The sequence below is a fragment of the Triturus cristatus genome, chromosome 4_1 (genome assembly GCF_964204655.1).
Source record: "Triturus cristatus chromosome 4_1, aTriCri1.1, whole genome shotgun sequence".
NCBI lineage: Eukaryota > Metazoa > Chordata > Amphibia > Caudata > Salamandridae > Triturus > Triturus cristatus.
Genome location: NC_140585.1, coordinates 107,431,104 through 107,447,260, shown reverse-complemented (window position 1 = coordinate 107,447,260; position 16,157 = coordinate 107,431,104). Strand labels below are relative to the sequence as shown.

General features: G+C 44.3%; 35 non-coding genes across 35 annotated transcripts; 26 read left to right on the top strand and 9 right to left on the bottom strand.

Moving 5' to 3' along the window:
* Nucleotides 1–678: 678 nt before the first annotated feature.
* On the top strand, nt 679–764 carry TRNAY-GUA (transfer RNA tyrosine (anticodon GUA)). The gene is given in 2 exon segments: nt 679–715; nt 729–764. It is a non-coding gene; the product is annotated as a tRNA-Tyr (tRNA).
* A 129-nt stretch (nt 765–893) lies between these two features.
* On the top strand, nt 894–965 carry TRNAA-CGC (transfer RNA alanine (anticodon CGC)). The gene has a single exon. It is a non-coding gene; the product is annotated as a tRNA-Ala (tRNA).
* Nucleotides 966–1,164: 199 nt separating this feature from the next.
* TRNAM-CAU (transfer RNA methionine (anticodon CAU)) lies at nt 1,165–1,237 on the bottom strand. Its single transcript has one exon. It is a non-coding gene; the product is annotated as a tRNA-Met (tRNA).
* A 997-nt stretch (nt 1,238–2,234) lies between these two features.
* Nucleotides 2,235–2,320, top strand: TRNAY-GUA (transfer RNA tyrosine (anticodon GUA)). The gene is given in 2 exon segments: nt 2,235–2,271; nt 2,285–2,320. It is a non-coding gene; the product is annotated as a tRNA-Tyr (tRNA).
* Nucleotides 2,321–2,449: 129 nt separating this feature from the next.
* On the top strand, nt 2,450–2,521 carry TRNAA-UGC (transfer RNA alanine (anticodon UGC)). The gene has a single exon. It is a non-coding gene; the product is annotated as a tRNA-Ala (tRNA).
* A 199-nt stretch (nt 2,522–2,720) lies between these two features.
* TRNAM-CAU (transfer RNA methionine (anticodon CAU)) lies at nt 2,721–2,793 on the bottom strand. Its single transcript has one exon. It is a non-coding gene; the product is annotated as a tRNA-Met (tRNA).
* A 157-nt stretch (nt 2,794–2,950) lies between these two features.
* Nucleotides 2,951–3,022, top strand: TRNAA-UGC (transfer RNA alanine (anticodon UGC)). The gene has a single exon. It is a non-coding gene; the product is annotated as a tRNA-Ala (tRNA).
* A 768-nt stretch (nt 3,023–3,790) lies between these two features.
* Nucleotides 3,791–3,876, top strand: TRNAY-GUA (transfer RNA tyrosine (anticodon GUA)). The gene is given in 2 exon segments: nt 3,791–3,827; nt 3,841–3,876. It is a non-coding gene; the product is annotated as a tRNA-Tyr (tRNA).
* A 129-nt stretch (nt 3,877–4,005) lies between these two features.
* TRNAA-UGC (transfer RNA alanine (anticodon UGC)) lies at nt 4,006–4,077 on the top strand. Its single transcript has one exon. It is a non-coding gene; the product is annotated as a tRNA-Ala (tRNA).
* Nucleotides 4,078–4,276: 199 nt separating this feature from the next.
* TRNAM-CAU (transfer RNA methionine (anticodon CAU)) lies at nt 4,277–4,349 on the bottom strand. Its single transcript has one exon. It is a non-coding gene; the product is annotated as a tRNA-Met (tRNA).
* Nucleotides 4,350–4,506: 157 nt separating this feature from the next.
* Nucleotides 4,507–4,578, top strand: TRNAA-UGC (transfer RNA alanine (anticodon UGC)). Its single transcript has one exon. It is a non-coding gene; the product is annotated as a tRNA-Ala (tRNA).
* A 768-nt stretch (nt 4,579–5,346) lies between these two features.
* Nucleotides 5,347–5,432, top strand: TRNAY-GUA (transfer RNA tyrosine (anticodon GUA)). The gene is given in 2 exon segments: nt 5,347–5,383; nt 5,397–5,432. It is a non-coding gene; the product is annotated as a tRNA-Tyr (tRNA).
* A 129-nt stretch (nt 5,433–5,561) lies between these two features.
* TRNAA-CGC (transfer RNA alanine (anticodon CGC)) lies at nt 5,562–5,633 on the top strand. Its single transcript has one exon. It is a non-coding gene; the product is annotated as a tRNA-Ala (tRNA).
* Nucleotides 5,634–5,832: 199 nt separating this feature from the next.
* TRNAM-CAU (transfer RNA methionine (anticodon CAU)) lies at nt 5,833–5,905 on the bottom strand. Its single transcript has one exon. It is a non-coding gene; the product is annotated as a tRNA-Met (tRNA).
* A 997-nt stretch (nt 5,906–6,902) lies between these two features.
* On the top strand, nt 6,903–6,988 carry TRNAY-GUA (transfer RNA tyrosine (anticodon GUA)). Its single transcript is given in 2 exon segments — nt 6,903–6,939; nt 6,953–6,988. It is a non-coding gene; the product is annotated as a tRNA-Tyr (tRNA).
* Nucleotides 6,989–7,117: 129 nt separating this feature from the next.
* TRNAA-UGC (transfer RNA alanine (anticodon UGC)) lies at nt 7,118–7,189 on the top strand. Its single transcript has one exon. It is a non-coding gene; the product is annotated as a tRNA-Ala (tRNA).
* A 199-nt stretch (nt 7,190–7,388) lies between these two features.
* TRNAM-CAU (transfer RNA methionine (anticodon CAU)) lies at nt 7,389–7,461 on the bottom strand. The gene has a single exon. It is a non-coding gene; the product is annotated as a tRNA-Met (tRNA).
* Nucleotides 7,462–7,618: 157 nt separating this feature from the next.
* On the top strand, nt 7,619–7,690 carry TRNAA-UGC (transfer RNA alanine (anticodon UGC)). The gene has a single exon. It is a non-coding gene; the product is annotated as a tRNA-Ala (tRNA).
* A 768-nt stretch (nt 7,691–8,458) lies between these two features.
* Nucleotides 8,459–8,544, top strand: TRNAY-GUA (transfer RNA tyrosine (anticodon GUA)). The gene is given in 2 exon segments: nt 8,459–8,495; nt 8,509–8,544. It is a non-coding gene; the product is annotated as a tRNA-Tyr (tRNA).
* Nucleotides 8,545–8,673: 129 nt separating this feature from the next.
* On the top strand, nt 8,674–8,745 carry TRNAA-CGC (transfer RNA alanine (anticodon CGC)). The gene has a single exon. It is a non-coding gene; the product is annotated as a tRNA-Ala (tRNA).
* A 199-nt stretch (nt 8,746–8,944) lies between these two features.
* On the bottom strand, nt 8,945–9,017 carry TRNAM-CAU (transfer RNA methionine (anticodon CAU)). Its single transcript has one exon. It is a non-coding gene; the product is annotated as a tRNA-Met (tRNA).
* Nucleotides 9,018–10,014: 997 nt separating this feature from the next.
* On the top strand, nt 10,015–10,100 carry TRNAY-GUA (transfer RNA tyrosine (anticodon GUA)). The gene is given in 2 exon segments: nt 10,015–10,051; nt 10,065–10,100. It is a non-coding gene; the product is annotated as a tRNA-Tyr (tRNA).
* A 129-nt stretch (nt 10,101–10,229) lies between these two features.
* TRNAA-UGC (transfer RNA alanine (anticodon UGC)) lies at nt 10,230–10,301 on the top strand. The gene has a single exon. It is a non-coding gene; the product is annotated as a tRNA-Ala (tRNA).
* Nucleotides 10,302–10,500: 199 nt separating this feature from the next.
* TRNAM-CAU (transfer RNA methionine (anticodon CAU)) lies at nt 10,501–10,573 on the bottom strand. Its single transcript has one exon. It is a non-coding gene; the product is annotated as a tRNA-Met (tRNA).
* A 157-nt stretch (nt 10,574–10,730) lies between these two features.
* TRNAA-UGC (transfer RNA alanine (anticodon UGC)) lies at nt 10,731–10,802 on the top strand. The gene has a single exon. It is a non-coding gene; the product is annotated as a tRNA-Ala (tRNA).
* A 768-nt stretch (nt 10,803–11,570) lies between these two features.
* Nucleotides 11,571–11,656, top strand: TRNAY-GUA (transfer RNA tyrosine (anticodon GUA)). The gene is given in 2 exon segments: nt 11,571–11,607; nt 11,621–11,656. It is a non-coding gene; the product is annotated as a tRNA-Tyr (tRNA).
* Nucleotides 11,657–11,785: 129 nt separating this feature from the next.
* TRNAA-CGC (transfer RNA alanine (anticodon CGC)) lies at nt 11,786–11,857 on the top strand. The gene has a single exon. It is a non-coding gene; the product is annotated as a tRNA-Ala (tRNA).
* A 199-nt stretch (nt 11,858–12,056) lies between these two features.
* TRNAM-CAU (transfer RNA methionine (anticodon CAU)) lies at nt 12,057–12,129 on the bottom strand. Its single transcript has one exon. It is a non-coding gene; the product is annotated as a tRNA-Met (tRNA).
* A 997-nt stretch (nt 12,130–13,126) lies between these two features.
* TRNAY-GUA (transfer RNA tyrosine (anticodon GUA)) lies at nt 13,127–13,212 on the top strand. Its single transcript is given in 2 exon segments — nt 13,127–13,163; nt 13,177–13,212. It is a non-coding gene; the product is annotated as a tRNA-Tyr (tRNA).
* Nucleotides 13,213–13,341: 129 nt separating this feature from the next.
* On the top strand, nt 13,342–13,413 carry TRNAA-CGC (transfer RNA alanine (anticodon CGC)). Its single transcript has one exon. It is a non-coding gene; the product is annotated as a tRNA-Ala (tRNA).
* A 429-nt stretch (nt 13,414–13,842) lies between these two features.
* On the top strand, nt 13,843–13,914 carry TRNAA-UGC (transfer RNA alanine (anticodon UGC)). The gene has a single exon. It is a non-coding gene; the product is annotated as a tRNA-Ala (tRNA).
* A 768-nt stretch (nt 13,915–14,682) lies between these two features.
* On the top strand, nt 14,683–14,768 carry TRNAY-GUA (transfer RNA tyrosine (anticodon GUA)). Its single transcript is given in 2 exon segments — nt 14,683–14,719; nt 14,733–14,768. It is a non-coding gene; the product is annotated as a tRNA-Tyr (tRNA).
* Nucleotides 14,769–14,897: 129 nt separating this feature from the next.
* On the top strand, nt 14,898–14,969 carry TRNAA-UGC (transfer RNA alanine (anticodon UGC)). Its single transcript has one exon. It is a non-coding gene; the product is annotated as a tRNA-Ala (tRNA).
* Nucleotides 14,970–15,168: 199 nt separating this feature from the next.
* Nucleotides 15,169–15,241, bottom strand: TRNAM-CAU (transfer RNA methionine (anticodon CAU)). The gene has a single exon. It is a non-coding gene; the product is annotated as a tRNA-Met (tRNA).
* Nucleotides 15,242–15,398: 157 nt separating this feature from the next.
* On the top strand, nt 15,399–15,470 carry TRNAA-UGC (transfer RNA alanine (anticodon UGC)). Its single transcript has one exon. It is a non-coding gene; the product is annotated as a tRNA-Ala (tRNA).
* The last annotated feature ends 687 nt before the right edge of the window (nt 15,471–16,157 follow it).

Sequence of the window (16,157 nt, the reverse complement as noted above, 5' to 3'; positions counted from 1 at the left end):
ACCCCGCTTAATCTGTCAGACGTTTGCCTTGAAAAATCCCATGAAATGGGGCTATCTCATTTTTGATGATTATAGATCAAAAGAATCCTACTTGTTGAAGACATCAAAGTGATGATTCATCTTGACAACCATAATGCTTTGATGATAGAAATCTGTCGCATCTCTCTTGATCATTGGTAAGGGTTCTTCTTCTAAACCAGAGACTCTTTACAGTAGCTTTTAGAAAAACGGAATATTTTGTTTATCTCAATCACCTTCAATCTACAGATTTTTCCGTTCTCTTTCCTTTTGAAAATGCATCCAAAATGCACGTTCTTGATGCTGGGTGCGTAGTAATGACTCCCATAACTTTCTGTCATTTCTTTCATGGTTCCGCGCAGCCATCCATTTGCCACCAATGCTGCCCAAGGTCTTTGTATCAAAGTTCCTTTCCTTTCTGTAAAATTGAAATTTGGAGCACCCCTGCTTATCCCCAAGCCAAGACAGAACATGAACTTTGGTCTGAAATCCTCCTTTGGGGTGATAAGACGTACCTTACAGTGTGCTCTAAGAACTGGTGACTTTGAGAGGGAGCTGCAGGTAATGTTCATGATTTTCATCGATCTGCTCCTGATCCCCACCCCCACAACCTTTCTTGAGCGAGAGATAATTACAGCGCTGAAAGATACTTCAGCCACTCCTTCGATAGCTCAGTTGGTAGAGCGGAGGACTGTAGCATAAAGTCAGACATCCTTAGGTCGCTGGTTCAAATCCGGCTCGAAGGATTTTGTGCTTCGATTTCCATATATTTCACTTTTATTCAAACAATACCTTCCATTGATTATGATCGAGACTTTGCAGTCCCTGGGTTTCAGGGATTCCTTGCATCCATCAAACAGCTCGAGTGCAAAAGTGGGGATGTAGCTCAGTGGTAGAGCGCATGCTTCGCATGTATGAGGTCCCGGGTTCAATCCCCGGCATCTCCAGGAGCCTCTGTTCCTTATCTTGGCTTTTTTCCAGAAGGCTAGCCTGCCATCATGCAGAAAGAAGAAGTTTGTCATGCAGTTGGGGTGAGAGCCCCACTTAAATAGTCAGACATTTGCTTTGGAAAAATCTTTGAACTAGGCATAGTTTGCGCATTTCAAGAAAATCGGAGAATTTTGCATTCCAAAAGAAGGAAATAAATGCCCTCTCTGAGGATCGAACTCAGGACCTTCAGATTATGAGACTGACGCGCTGCCTACTGCGCTAAGAAGGCTGTATATAGGCATCTGTACATAAGACCATGAAGATCATCCAGGTACAAGGCTGAAGGATTTTCCTGACTGACATTGTATACTGCAGAGTCGAATGGGGTGATGTGGCCGTCGGTTCAATGCAGGGTTTCCAATCATACAGTCAAACCTTGCAGAAGTGGGGATGTAGCTCAGTGGAAGAGTGCATGCTTTGCATGTATGAGGCCCCGGGTTCAATCCCCGGCATCTCCAGACTTTTGCCATGCTTACCTTGGATTTTGGGCCGAAAGCTAGGCTGGCATCATGATGAAGGAAGAGATATGTCCTCCAACCGGGATGAGGACCCCGCTTAATCTGTCAGACGTTTGCCTTGAAAAATCCCATGAAATGGGGCTATCTCATTTTTGATGATTATAGATCAAAAGAATCCTACTTGTTGAAGACATCAAAGTGATGATTCATCTTGACAACCATAATGCTTTGATGATAGAAATCTGTCGCATCTCTCTTGATCATTGGTAAGGGTTCTTCTTCTAAACCAGAGACTCTTTACAGTAGCTTTTAGAAAAACGGAATATTTTGTTTATCTCAATCACCTTCAATCTACAGATTTTTCCGTTCTCTTTCCTTTTGAAAATGCATCCAAAATGCACGTTCTTGATGCTGGGTGCGTAGTAATGACTCCCATAACTTTCTGTCATTTCTTTCATGGTTCCGCGCAGCCATCCATTTGCCACCAATGCTGCCCAAGGTCTTTGTATCAAAGTTCCTTTCCTTTCTGTAAAATTGAAATTTGGAGCACCCCTGCTTATCCCCAAGCCAAGACAGAACATGAACTTTGGTCTGAAATCCTCCTTTGGGGTGATAAGACGTACCTTACAGTGTGCTCTAAGAACTGGTGACTTTGAGAGGGAGCTGCAGGTAATGTTCATGATTTTCATCGATCTGCTCCTGATCCCCACCCCCACAACCTTTCTTGAGCGAGAGATAATTACAGCGCTGAAAGATACTTCAGCCACTCCTTCGATAGCTCAGTTGGTAGAGCGGAGGACTGTAGCATAAAGTCAGACATCCTTAGGTCGCTGGTTCAAATCCGGCTCGAAGGATTTTTTGCTTCGATTTCCATATCTTTCACTTTTATTCAAACAATACCTTCCATTGATTATGATCGAGACTTTGCAGTCCCTGGGTTTCAGGGATTCCTTGCATCCATCAAACAGCTCGAGTGCAAAAGTGGGGATGTAGCTCAGTGGTAGAGCGCATGCTTTGCATGTATGAGGTCCCGGGTTCAATCCCCGGCATCTCCAGGAGCCTCTGTTCCTTATCTTGGCTTTTTTCCAGAAGGCTAGCCTGCCATCATGCAGAAAGAAGAAGTTTGTCATGCAGTTGGGGTGAGAGCCCCACTTAAATAGTCAGACATTTGCTTTGGAAAAATCTTTGAACTAGGCATAGTTTGCGCATTTCAAGAAAATCGGAGAATTTTGCATTCCAAAAGAAGGAAATAAATGCCCTCTCTGAGGATCGAACTCAGGACCTTCAGATTATGAGACTGACGCGCTGCCTACTGCGCTAAGAAGGCTGTATATAGGCATCTGTACATAAGACCATGAAGATCATCCAGGTACAAGGCTGAAGGATTTTCCTGACTGACATTGTATACTGCAGAGTCGAATGGGGTGATGTGGCCGTCGGTTCAATGCAGGGTTTCCAATCATACAGTCAAACCTTGCAGAAGTGGGGATGTAGCTCAGTGGTAGAGCGCATGCTTTGCATGTATGAGGCCCCGGGTTCAATCCCCGGCATCTCCAGACTTTTGCCATGCTTACCTTGGATTTTGGGCCGAAAGCTAGGCTGGCATCATGATGAAGGAAGAGATATGTCCTCCAACCGGGATGAGGACCCCGCTTAATCTGTCAGACGTTTGCCTTGAAAAATCCCATGAAATGGGGCTATCTCATTTTTGATGATTATAGATCAAAAGAATCCTACTTGTTGAAGACATCAAAGTGATGATTCATCTTGACAACCATAATGCTTTGATGATAGAAATCTGTCGCATCTCTCTTGATCATTGGTAAGGGTTCTTCTTCTAAACCAGAGACTCTTTACAGTAGCTTTTAGAAAAACGGAATATTTTGTTTATCTCAATCACCTTCAATCTACAGATTTTTCCGTTCTCTTTCCTTTTGAAAATGCATCCAAAATGCACGTTCTTGATGCTGGGTGCGTAGTAATGACTCCCATAACTTTCTGTCATTTCTTTCATGGTTCCGCGCAGCCATCCATTTGCCACCAATGCTGCCCAAGGTCTTTGTATCAAAGTTCCTTTCCTTTCTGTAAAATTGAAATTTGGAGCACCCCTGCTTATCCCCAAGCCAAGACAGAACATGAACTTTGGTCTGAAATCCTCCTTTGGGGTGATAAGACGTACCTTACAGTGTGCTCTAAGAACTGGTGACTTTGAGAGGGAGCTGCAGGTAATGTTCATGATTTTCATCGATCTGCTCCTGATCCCCACCCCCACAACCTTTCTTGAGCGAGAGATAATTACAGCGCTGAAAGATACTTCAGCCACTCCTTCGATAGCTCAGTTGGTAGAGCGGAGGACTGTAGCATAAAGTCAGACATCCTTAGGTCGCTGGTTCAAATCCGGCTCGAAGGATTTTTTGCTTCGATTTCCATATCTTTCACTTTTATTCAAACAATACCTTCCATTGATTATGATCGAGACTTTGCAGTCCCTGGGTTTCAGGGATTCCTTGCATCCATCAAACAGCTCGAGTGCAAAAGTGGGGATGTAGCTCAGTGGTAGAGCGCATGCTTTGCATGTATGAGGTCCCGGGTTCAATCCCCGGCATCTCCAGGAGCCTCTGTTCCTTATCTTGGCTTTTTTCCAGAAGGCTAGCCTGCCATCATGCAGAAAGAAGAAGTTTGTCATGCAGTTGGGGTGAGAGCCCCACTTAAATAGTCAGACATTTGCTTTGGAAAAATCTTTGAACTAGGCATAGTTTGCGCATTTCAAGAAAATCGGAGAATTTTGCATTCCAAAAGAAGGAAATAAATGCCCTCTCTGAGGATCGAACTCAGGACCTTCAGATTATGAGACTGACGCGCTGCCTACTGCGCTAAGAAGGCTGTATATAGGCATCTGTACATAAGACCATGAAGATCATCCAGGTACAAGGCTGAAGGATTTTCCTGACTGACATTGTATACTGCAGAGTCGAATGGGGTGATGTGGCCGTCGGTTCAATGCAGGGTTTCCAATCATACAGTCAAACCTTGCAGAAGTGGGGATGTAGCTCAGTGGTAGAGCGCATGCTTTGCATGTATGAGGCCCCGGGTTCAATCCCCGGCATCTCCAGACTTTTGCCATGCTTACCTTGGATTTTGGGCCGAAAGCTAGGCTGGCATCATGATGAAGGAAGAGATATGTCCTCCAACCGGGATGAGGACCCCGCTTAATCTGTCAGACGTTTGCCTTGAAAAATCCCATGAAATGGGGCTATCTCATTTTTGATGATTATAGATCAAAAGAATCCTACTTGTTGAAGACATCAAAGTGATGATTCATCTTGACAACCATAATGCTTTGATGATAGAAATCTGTCGCATCTCTCTTGATCATTGGTAAGGGTTCTTCTTCTAAACCAGAGACTCTTTACAGTAGCTTTTAGAAAAACGGAATATTTTGTTTATCTCAATCACCTTCAATCTACAGATTTTTCCGTTCTCTTTCCTTTTGAAAATGCATCCAAAATGCACGTTCTTGATGCTGGGTGCGTAGTAATGACTCCCATAACTTTCTGTCATTTCTTTCATGGTTCCGCGCAGCCATCCATTTGCCACCAATGCTGCCCAAGGTCTTTGTATCAAAGTTCCTTTCCTTTCTGTAAAATTGAAATTTGGAGCACCCCTGCTTATCCCCAAGCCAAGACAGAACATGAACTTTGGTCTGAAATCCTCCTTTGGGGTGATAAGACGTACCTTACAGTGTGCTCTAAGAACTGGTGACTTTGAGAGGGAGCTGCAGGTAATGTTCATGATTTTCATCGATCTGCTCCTGATCCCCACCCCCACAACCTTTCTTGAGCGAGAGATAATTACAGCGCTGAAAGATACTTCAGCCACTCCTTCGATAGCTCAGTTGGTAGAGCGGAGGACTGTAGCATAAAGTCAGACATCCTTAGGTCGCTGGTTCAAATCCGGCTCGAAGGATTTTGTGCTTCGATTTCCATATATTTCACTTTTATTCAAACAATACCTTCCATTGATTATGATCGAGACTTTGCAGTCCCTGGGTTTCAGGGATTCCTTGCATCCATCAAACAGCTCGAGTGCAAAAGTGGGGATGTAGCTCAGTGGTAGAGCGCATGCTTCGCATGTATGAGGTCCCGGGTTCAATCCCCGGCATCTCCAGGAGCCTCTGTTCCTTATCTTGGCTTTTTTCCAGAAGGCTAGCCTGCCATCATGCAGAAAGAAGAAGTTTGTCATGCAGTTGGGGTGAGAGCCCCACTTAAATAGTCAGACATTTGCTTTGGAAAAATCTTTGAACTAGGCATAGTTTGCGCATTTCAAGAAAATCGGAGAATTTTGCATTCCAAAAGAAGGAAATAAATGCCCTCTCTGAGGATCGAACTCAGGACCTTCAGATTATGAGACTGACGCGCTGCCTACTGCGCTAAGAAGGCTGTATATAGGCATCTGTACATAAGACCATGAAGATCATCCAGGTACAAGGCTGAAGGATTTTCCTGACTGACATTGTATACTGCAGAGTCGAATGGGGTGATGTGGCCGTCGGTTCAATGCAGGGTTTCCAATCATACAGTCAAACCTTGCAGAAGTGGGGATGTAGCTCAGTGGAAGAGTGCATGCTTTGCATGTATGAGGCCCCGGGTTCAATCCCCGGCATCTCCAGACTTTTGCCATGCTTACCTTGGATTTTGGGCCGAAAGCTAGGCTGGCATCATGATGAAGGAAGAGATATGTCCTCCAACCGGGATGAGGACCCCGCTTAATCTGTCAGACGTTTGCCTTGAAAAATCCCATGAAATGGGGCTATCTCATTTTTGATGATTATAGATCAAAAGAATCCTACTTGTTGAAGACATCAAAGTGATGATTCATCTTGACAACCATAATGCTTTGATGATAGAAATCTGTCGCATCTCTCTTGATCATTGGTAAGGGTTCTTCTTCTAAACCAGAGACTCTTTACAGTAGCTTTTAGAAAAACGGAATATTTTGTTTATCTCAATCACCTTCAATCTACAGATTTTTCCGTTCTCTTTCCTTTTGAAAATGCATCCAAAATGCACGTTCTTGATGCTGGGTGCGTAGTAATGACTCCCATAACTTTCTGTCATTTCTTTCATGGTTCCGCGCAGCCATCCATTTGCCACCAATGCTGCCCAAGGTCTTTGTATCAAAGTTCCTTTCCTTTCTGTAAAATTGAAATTTGGAGCACCCCTGCTTATCCCCAAGCCAAGACAGAACATGAACTTTGGTCTGAAATCCTCCTTTGGGGTGATAAGACGTACCTTACAGTGTGCTCTAAGAACTGGTGACTTTGAGAGGGAGCTGCAGGTAATGTTCATGATTTTCATCGATCTGCTCCTGATCCCCACCCCCACAACCTTTCTTGAGCGAGAGATAATTACAGCGCTGAAAGATACTTCAGCCACTCCTTCGATAGCTCAGTTGGTAGAGCGGAGGACTGTAGCATAAAGTCAGACATCCTTAGGTCGCTGGTTCAAATCCGGCTCGAAGGATTTTTTGCTTCGATTTCCATATCTTTCACTTTTATTCAAACAATACCTTCCATTGATTATGATCGAGACTTTGCAGTCCCTGGGTTTCAGGGATTCCTTGCATCCATCAAACAGCTCGAGTGCAAAAGTGGGGATGTAGCTCAGTGGTAGAGCGCATGCTTTGCATGTATGAGGTCCCGGGTTCAATCCCCGGCATCTCCAGGAGCCTCTGTTCCTTATCTTGGCTTTTTTCCAGAAGGCTAGCCTGCCATCATGCAGAAAGAAGAAGTTTGTCATGCAGTTGGGGTGAGAGCCCCACTTAAATAGTCAGACATTTGCTTTGGAAAAATCTTTGAACTAGGCATAGTTTGCGCATTTCAAGAAAATCGGAGAATTTTGCATTCCAAAAGAAGGAAATAAATGCCCTCTCTGAGGATCGAACTCAGGACCTTCAGATTATGAGACTGACGCGCTGCCTACTGCGCTAAGAAGGCTGTATATAGGCATCTGTACATAAGACCATGAAGATCATCCAGGTACAAGGCTGAAGGATTTTCCTGACTGACATTGTATACTGCAGAGTCGAATGGGGTGATGTGGCCGTCGGTTCAATGCAGGGTTTCCAATCATACAGTCAAACCTTGCAGAAGTGGGGATGTAGCTCAGTGGTAGAGCGCATGCTTTGCATGTATGAGGCCCCGGGTTCAATCCCCGGCATCTCCAGACTTTTGCCATGCTTACCTTGGATTTTGGGCCGAAAGCTAGGCTGGCATCATGATGAAGGAAGAGATATGTCCTCCAACCGGGATGAGGACCCCGCTTAATCTGTCAGACGTTTGCCTTGAAAAATCCCATGAAATGGGGCTATCTCATTTTTGATGATTATAGATCAAAAGAATCCTACTTGTTGAAGACATCAAAGTGATGATTCATCTTGACAACCATAATGCTTTGATGATAGAAATCTGTCGCATCTCTCTTGATCATTGGTAAGGGTTCTTCTTCTAAACCAGAGACTCTTTACAGTAGCTTTTAGAAAAACGGAATATTTTGTTTATCTCAATCACCTTCAATCTACAGATTTTTCCGTTCTCTTTCCTTTTGAAAATGCATCCAAAATGCACGTTCTTGATGCTGGGTGCGTAGTAATGACTCCCATAACTTTCTGTCATTTCTTTCATGGTTCCGCGCAGCCATCCATTTGCCACCAATGCTGCCCAAGGTCTTTGTATCAAAGTTCCTTTCCTTTCTGTAAAATTGAAATTTGGAGCACCCCTGCTTATCCCCAAGCCAAGACAGAACATGAACTTTGGTCTGAAATCCTCCTTTGGGGTGATAAGACGTACCTTACAGTGTGCTCTAAGAACTGGTGACTTTGAGAGGGAGCTGCAGGTAATGTTCATGATTTTCATCGATCTGCTCCTGATCCCCACCCCCACAACCTTTCTTGAGCGAGAGATAATTACAGCGCTGAAAGATACTTCAGCCACTCCTTCGATAGCTCAGTTGGTAGAGCGGAGGACTGTAGCATAAAGTCAGACATCCTTAGGTCGCTGGTTCAAATCCGGCTCGAAGGATTTTGTGCTTCGATTTCCATATATTTCACTTTTATTCAAACAATACCTTCCATTGATTATGATCGAGACTTTGCAGTCCCTGGGTTTCAGGGATTCCTTGCATCCATCAAACAGCTCGAGTGCAAAAGTGGGGATGTAGCTCAGTGGTAGAGCGCATGCTTCGCATGTATGAGGTCCCGGGTTCAATCCCCGGCATCTCCAGGAGCCTCTGTTCCTTATCTTGGCTTTTTTCCAGAAGGCTAGCCTGCCATCATGCAGAAAGAAGAAGTTTGTCATGCAGTTGGGGTGAGAGCCCCACTTAAATAGTCAGACATTTGCTTTGGAAAAATCTTTGAACTAGGCATAGTTTGCGCATTTCAAGAAAATCGGAGAATTTTGCATTCCAAAAGAAGGAAATAAATGCCCTCTCTGAGGATCGAACTCAGGACCTTCAGATTATGAGACTGACGCGCTGCCTACTGCGCTAAGAAGGCTGTATATAGGCATCTGTACATAAGACCATGAAGATCATCCAGGTACAAGGCTGAAGGATTTTCCTGACTGACATTGTATACTGCAGAGTCGAATGGGGTGATGTGGCCGTCGGTTCAATGCAGGGTTTCCAATCATACAGTCAAACCTTGCAGAAGTGGGGATGTAGCTCAGTGGAAGAGTGCATGCTTTGCATGTATGAGGCCCCGGGTTCAATCCCCGGCATCTCCAGACTTTTGCCATGCTTACCTTGGATTTTGGGCCGAAAGCTAGGCTGGCATCATGATGAAGGAAGAGATATGTCCTCCAACCGGGATGAGGACCCCGCTTAATCTGTCAGACGTTTGCCTTGAAAAATCCCATGAAATGGGGCTATCTCATTTTTGATGATTATAGATCAAAAGAATCCTACTTGTTGAAGACATCAAAGTGATGATTCATCTTGACAACCATAATGCTTTGATGATAGAAATCTGTCGCATCTCTCTTGATCATTGGTAAGGGTTCTTCTTCTAAACCAGAGACTCTTTACAGTAGCTTTTAGAAAAACGGAATATTTTGTTTATCTCAATCACCTTCAATCTACAGATTTTTCCGTTCTCTTTCCTTTTGAAAATGCATCCAAAATGCACGTTCTTGATGCTGGGTGCGTAGTAATGACTCCCATAACTTTCTGTCATTTCTTTCATGGTTCCGCGCAGCCATCCATTTGCCACCAATGCTGCCCAAGGTCTTTGTATCAAAGTTCCTTTCCTTTCTGTAAAATTGAAATTTGGAGCACCCCTGCTTATCCCCAAGCCAAGACAGAACATGAACTTTGGTCTGAAATCCTCCTTTGGGGTGATAAGACGTACCTTACAGTGTGCTCTAAGAACTGGTGACTTTGAGAGGGAGCTGCAGGTAATGTTCATGATTTTCATCGATCTGCTCCTGATCCCCACCCCCACAACCTTTCTTGAGCGAGAGATAATTACAGCGCTGAAAGATACTTCAGCCACTCCTTCGATAGCTCAGTTGGTAGAGCGGAGGACTGTAGCATAAAGTCAGACATCCTTAGGTCGCTGGTTCAAATCCGGCTCGAAGGATTTTTTGCTTCGATTTCCATATCTTTCACTTTTATTCAAACAATACCTTCCATTGATTATGATCGAGACTTTGCAGTCCCTGGGTTTCAGGGATTCCTTGCATCCATCAAACAGCTCGAGTGCAAAAGTGGGGATGTAGCTCAGTGGTAGAGCGCATGCTTTGCATGTATGAGGTCCCGGGTTCAATCCCCGGCATCTCCAGGAGCCTCTGTTCCTTATCTTGGCTTTTTTCCAGAAGGCTAGCCTGCCATCATGCAGAAAGAAGAAGTTTGTCATGCAGTTGGGGTGAGAGCCCCACTTAAATAGTCAGACATTTGCTTTGGAAAAATCTTTGAACTAGGCATAGTTTGCGCATTTCAAGAAAATCGGAGAATTTTGCATTCCAAAAGAAGGAAATAAATGCCCTCTCTGAGGATCGAACTCAGGACCTTCAGATTATGAGACTGACGCGCTGCCTACTGCGCTAAGAAGGCTGCATATAGGCATCTGTACATAAGACCATGAAGATCATCCAGGTACAAGGCTGAAGGATTTTCCTGACTGACATTGTATACTGCAGAGTCGAATGGGGTGATGTGGCCGTCGGTTCAATGCAGGGTTTCCAATCATACAGTCAAACCTTGCAGAAGTGGGGATGTAGCTCAGTGGTAGAGCGCATGCTTTGCATGTATGAGGCCCCGGGTTCAATCCCCGGCATCTCCAGACTTTTGCCATGCTTACCTTGGATTTTGGGCCGAAAGCTAGGCTGGCATCATGATGAAGGAAGAGATATGTCCTCCAACCGGGATGAGGACCCCGCTTAATCTGTCAGACGTTTGCCTTGAAAAATCCCATGAAATGGGGCTATCTCATTTTTGATGATTATAGATCAAAAGAATCCTACTTGTTGAAGACATCAAAGTGATGATTCATCTTGACAACCATAATGCTTTGATGATAGAAATCTGTCGCATCTCTCTTGATCATTGGTAAGGGTTCTTCTTCTAAACCAGAGACTCTTTACAGTAGCTTTTAGAAAAACGGAATATTTTGTTTATCTCAATCACCTTCAATCTACAGATTTTTCCGTTCTCTTTCCTTTTGAAAATGCATCCAAAATGCACGTTCTTGATGCTGGGTGCGTAGTAATGACTCCCATAACTTTCTGTCATTTCTTTCATGGTTCCGCGCAGCCATCCATTTGCCACCAATGCTGCCCAAGGTCTTTGTATCAAAGTTCCTTTCCTTTCTGTAAAATTGAAATTTGGAGCACCCCTGCTTATCCCCAAGCCAAGACAGAACATGAACTTTGGTCTGAAATCCTCCTTTGGGGTGATAAGACGTACCTTACAGTGTGCTCTAAGAACTGGTGACTTTGAGAGGGAGCTGCAGGTAATGTTCATGATTTTCATCGATCTGCTCCTGATCCCCACCCCCACAACCTTTCTTGAGCGAGAGATAATTACAGCGCTGAAAGATACTTCAGCCACTCCTTCGATAGCTCAGTTGGTAGAGCGGAGGACTGTAGCATAAAGTCAGACATCCTTAGGTCGCTGGTTCAAATCCGGCTCGAAGGATTTTGTGCTTCGATTTCCATATATTTCACTTTTATTCAAACAATACCTTCCATTGATTATGATCGAGACTTTGCAGTCCCTGGGTTTCAGGGATTCCTTGCATCCATCAAACAGCTCGAGTGCAAAAGTGGGGATGTAGCTCAGTGGTAGAGCGCATGCTTCGCATGTATGAGGTCCCGGGTTCAATCCCCGGCATCTCCAGGAGCCTCTGTTCCTTATCTTGGCTTTTTTCCAGAAGGCTAGCCTGCCATCATGCAGAAAGAAGAAGTTTGTCATGCAGTTGGGGTGAGAGCCCCACTTAAATAGTCAGACATTTGCTTTGGAAAAATCTTTGAACTAGGCATAGTTTGCGCATTTCAAGAAAATCGGAGAATTTTGCATTCCAAAAGAAGGAAATAAATGCCCTCTCTGAGGATCGAACTCAGGACCTTCAGATTATGAGACTGACGCGCTGCCTACTGCGCTAAGAAGGCTGTATATAGGCATCTGTACATAAGACCATGAAGATCATCCAGGTACAAGGCTGAAGGATTTTCCTGACTGACATTGTATACTGCAGAGTCGAATGGGGTGATGTGGCCGTCGGTTCAATGCAGGGTTTCCAATCATACAGTCAAACCTTGCAGAAGTGGGGATGTAGCTCAGTGGAAGAGCGCATGCTTTGCATGTATGAGGCCCCGGGTTCAATCCCCGGCATCTCCAGACTTTTGCCATGCTTACCTTGGATTTTGGGCCGAAAGCTAGGCTGGCATCATGATGAAGGAAGAGATATGTCCTCCAACCGGGATGAGGACCCCGCTTAATCTGTCAGACGTTTGCCTTGAAAAATCCCATGAAATGGGGCTATCTCATTTTTGATGATTATAGATCAAAAGAATCCTACTTGTTGAAGACATCAAAGTGATGATTCATCTTGACAACCATAATGCTTTGATGATAGAAATCTGTCGCATCTCTCTTGATCATTGGTAAGGGTTCTTCTTCTAAACCAGAGACTCTTTACAGTAGCTTTTAGAAAAACGGAATATTTTGTTTATCTCAATCACCTTCAATCTACAGATTTTTCCGTTCTCTTTCCTTTTGAAAATGCATCCAAAATGCACGTTCTTGATGCTGGGTGCGTAGTAATGACTCCCATAACTTTCTGTCATTTCTTTCATGGTTCCGCGCAGCCATCCATTTGCCACCAATGCTGCCCAAGGTCTTTGTATCAAAGTTCCTTTCCTTTCTGTAAAATTGAAATTTGGAGCACCCCTGCTTATCCCCAAGCCAAGACAGAACATGAACTTTGGTCTGAAATCCTCCTTTGGGGTGATAAGATGTACCTTACAGTGTGCTCTAAGAACTGGTGACTTTGAGAGGGAGCTGCAGGTAATGTTCATGATTTTCATCGATCTGCTCCTGATCCCCACCCCCACAACCTTTCTTGAGCGAGAGATAATTACAGCGCTGAAAGATTCTTCAGCCACTCCTTCGATAGCTCAGTTGGTAGAGCGGAGGACTGTAGCATAAAGTCAGACATCCTTAGGTCGCTGGTTCAAATCCGGCTCGAAGGATTTTTTGCTTCGATTTCCATATATTTCACTTTTATTCAAACAATACCTTCCATTGATTATGATCGAGACTTTGCAGTCCCTGGGTTTCAGGGATTCCTTGCATCCATCAAACAGCTCGAGGGCAAAAGTGGGGATGTAGCTCAGTGGTAGAGCGCATGCTTCGCATGTATGAGGTCCCGGGTTCAATCCCCGGCATCTCCAGGAGCCACTGTTCCTTATCTTGGCTTTTTTCCAGAAGGCAAGCCTGCCATCATGCAGAAAGAAGAAGTTTGTCATGCAGTTGGGGTGAGAGCCCCACTTAAATAGTCAGACATTTGCTTTGGAAAAATCTTTGAACTAGGCATAGTTTGCGCATTTCAAGAAAATCGGAGAATTTTGCATTCCAAAAGAAGGAAATAAATGCCCTCTCTGAGGATCGAACTCAGGACCTTCAGATTATGAGACTGACGCGCTGCCTACTGCGCTAAGAAGACTGTATATAGGCATCTGTACATAAGACCATGAAGATCATCCAGGTACAAGGCTGAAGGATTTTCCTGACTGACATTGTATACTGCAGAGTCGAATGGGGTGATGTGGCCGTCGGTTCAATGCAGGGTTTCCAATCATACAGTCAAACCTTGCAGAAGTGGGGATGTAGCTCAGTGGTAGAGCGCATGCTTTGCATGTATGAGGCCCCGGGTTCAATCCCCGGCATCTCCAGACTTTTGCCATGCTTACCTTGGATTTTGGGCCGAAAGCTAGGCTGGCATCATGATGAAGGAAGAGATATGTCCTCCAACCGGGATGAGGACCCCGCTTAATCTGTCAGACGTTTGCCTTGAAAAATCCCATGAAATGGGGCTATCTCATTTTTGATGATTATAGATCAAAAGAATCCTACTTGTTGAAGACATCAAAGTGATGATTCATCTTGACAACCATAATGCTTTGATGATAGAAATCTGTCGCATCTCTCTTGATCATTGGTAAGGGTTCTTCTTCTAAACCAGAGACTCTTTACAGTAGCTTTTAGAAAAACGGAATATTTTGTTTATCTCAATCACCTTCAATCTACAGATTTTTCCGTTCTCTTTCCTTTTGAAAATGCATCCAAAATGCACGTTCTTGATGCTGGGTGCGTAGTAATGACTCCCATAACTTTCTGTCATTTCTTTCATGGTTCCGCGCAGCCATCCATTTGCCACCAATGCTGCCCAAGGTCTTTGTATCAAAGTTCCTTTCCTTTCTGTAAAATTGAAATTTGGAGCACCCCTGCTTATCCCCAAGCCAAGACAGAACATGAACTTTGGTCTGAAATCCTCCTTTGGGGTGATAAGACGTACCTTACAGTGTGCTCTAAGAACTGGTGACTTTGAGAGGGAGCTGCAGGTAATGTTCATGATTTTCATCGATCTGCTCCTGATCCCCACCCCCACAACCTTTCTTGAGCGAGAGATAATTACAGCGCTGAAAGATACTTCAGCCACTCCTTCGATAGCTCAGTTGGTAGAGCGGAGGACTGTAGCATAAAGTCAGACATCCTTAGGTCGCTGGTTCAAATCCGGCTCGAAGGATTTTTTGCTTCGATTTCCATATCTTTCACTTTTATTCAAACAATACCTTCCATTGATTATGATCGAGACTTTGCAGTCCCTGGGTTTCAGGGATTCCTTGCATCCATCAAACAGCTCGAGTGCAAAAGTGGGGATGTAGCTCAGTGGTAGAGCGCATGCTTTGCATGTATGAGGTCCCGGGTTCAATCCCCGGCATCTCCAGGAGCCTCTGTTCCTTATCTTGGCTTTTTTCCAGAAGGCTAGCCTGCCATCATGCAGAAAGAAGAAGTTTGTCATGCAGTTGGGGTGAGAGCCCCACTTAAATAGTCAGACATTTGCTTTGGAAAAATCTTTGAACTAGGCATAGTTTGCGCATTTCAAGAAAATCGGAGAATTTTGCATTCCAAAAGAAGGAAATAAATGCCCTCTCTGAGGATCGAACTCAGGACCTTCAGATTATGAGACTGACGCGCTGCCTACTGCGCTAAGAAGGCTGTATATAGGCATCTGTACATAAGACCATGAAGATCATCCAGGTACAAGGCTGAAGGATTTTCCTGACTGACATTGTATACTGCAGAGTCGAATGGGGTGATGTGGCCGTCGGTTCAATGCAGGGTTTCCAATCATACAGTCAAACCTTGCAGAAGTGGGGATGTAGCTCAGTGGTAGAGCGCATGCTTTGCATGTATGAGGCCCCGGGTTCAATCCCCGGCATCTCCAGACTTTTGCCATGCTTACCTTGGATTTTGGGCCGAAAGCTAGGCTGGCATCATGATGAAGGAAGAGATATGTCTTCCAACCGGGATGAGGACCCCGCTTAATCTGTCAGACGTTTGCCTTGAAAAATCCCATGAAATGGGGATATCTCATTTTTGATGATTATAGATCAAAAGAATCCTACTTGTTGAAGACATCAAAGTGATGATTCATCTTGACAACCATAATGCTTTGATGATAGAAATCTGTCGCATCTCTCTTGATCATTGGTAAGGGTTCTTCTTCTAAACCAGAGACTCTTTACAGTAGCTTTTAGAAAAACGGAATATTTTGTTTATCTCAATCACCTTCAATCTACAGATTTTTCCGTTCTCTTTCCTTTTGAAAATGCATCCAAAATGCACTTTCTTGATGCTGGGTGCGTAGTAATGACTCCCATAACTTTCTGTCATTTCTTTCATGGTTCCGCGCAGCCATCCATTTGCCACCAATGCTGCCCAAGGTCTTTGTATCAAAGTTCCTTTCCTTTCTGTAAAATTGAAATTTGGAGCACCCCTGCTTATCCCCAAGCCAAGACAGAACATGAACTTTGGTCTGAAATCCTCCTTTGGGGTGATAAGACGTACCTTACAGTGTGCTCTAAGAACTGGTGACTTTGAGAGGGAGCTGCAGGTAATGTTCATGATTTTC